Source organism: Alligator sinensis, unplaced genomic scaffold (genome assembly GCF_000455745.1).
Source record: "Alligator sinensis unplaced genomic scaffold, ASM45574v1 scaffold469_1, whole genome shotgun sequence".
Taxonomy (NCBI): domain Eukaryota; kingdom Metazoa; phylum Chordata; order Crocodylia; family Alligatoridae; genus Alligator; species Alligator sinensis.
In genome coordinates this window covers 635173-635652 of record NW_005841934.1, presented here as the reverse complement: position 1 = coordinate 635652, position 480 = coordinate 635173, and the positions used below count along the sequence as shown (strand labels likewise).

The 480-nt window shown below is 41.9% G+C and overlaps 1 protein-coding gene across 5 annotated transcripts in view; it reads right to left on the bottom strand.

Moving 5' to 3' along the window:
- Positions 1-480, bottom strand: part of ADAMTS9 (ADAM metallopeptidase with thrombospondin type 1 motif 9) — a 106846-nt gene that overhangs the window by 34858 nt on the left and 71508 nt on the right. The window lies entirely within an intron of this gene.

The following is a 480-nucleotide window of genomic DNA, read 5'->3' as shown; positions in this document are numbered from 1 at the left end:
CTGCGCTGACACACAGCGCTGTTCTGAGGATCTGAAAGCCTCCTGCAACTATTCCAAGAACAGTGGTACAAGCAGGTACGGTTGGTATTGCATTCCCATTTTATAGCCTGGTTAAACTTTGGCAGAGAAAGGATCTGTGTCCCATACTAGGGACAAGGTGCTTAGTGAGCTGAGGTTGTACATGTAATGCAGCAATCTCTTCCTGCCGAGGATGCCAGTCCAAGAGATATGTTCTAACTATTAGATGGTACTTTTCTCCTTCTGGGAAAAGCACAGACGTGCAGGTATATTTGCACGTCCAAAGTTACTTGTTACATTGGGCAAATTTTGCTTATGCTTGACTATAACACCTCAAGCTGATATCTGGCACTGATTGTGTTTGTGGTCTTTTACAAATATATATAAATTAAAAATAGACAGCTGAGCATATGCATAGGTGGATCTAACACACATATCTGCTTTCTCACACATTCTGAATCA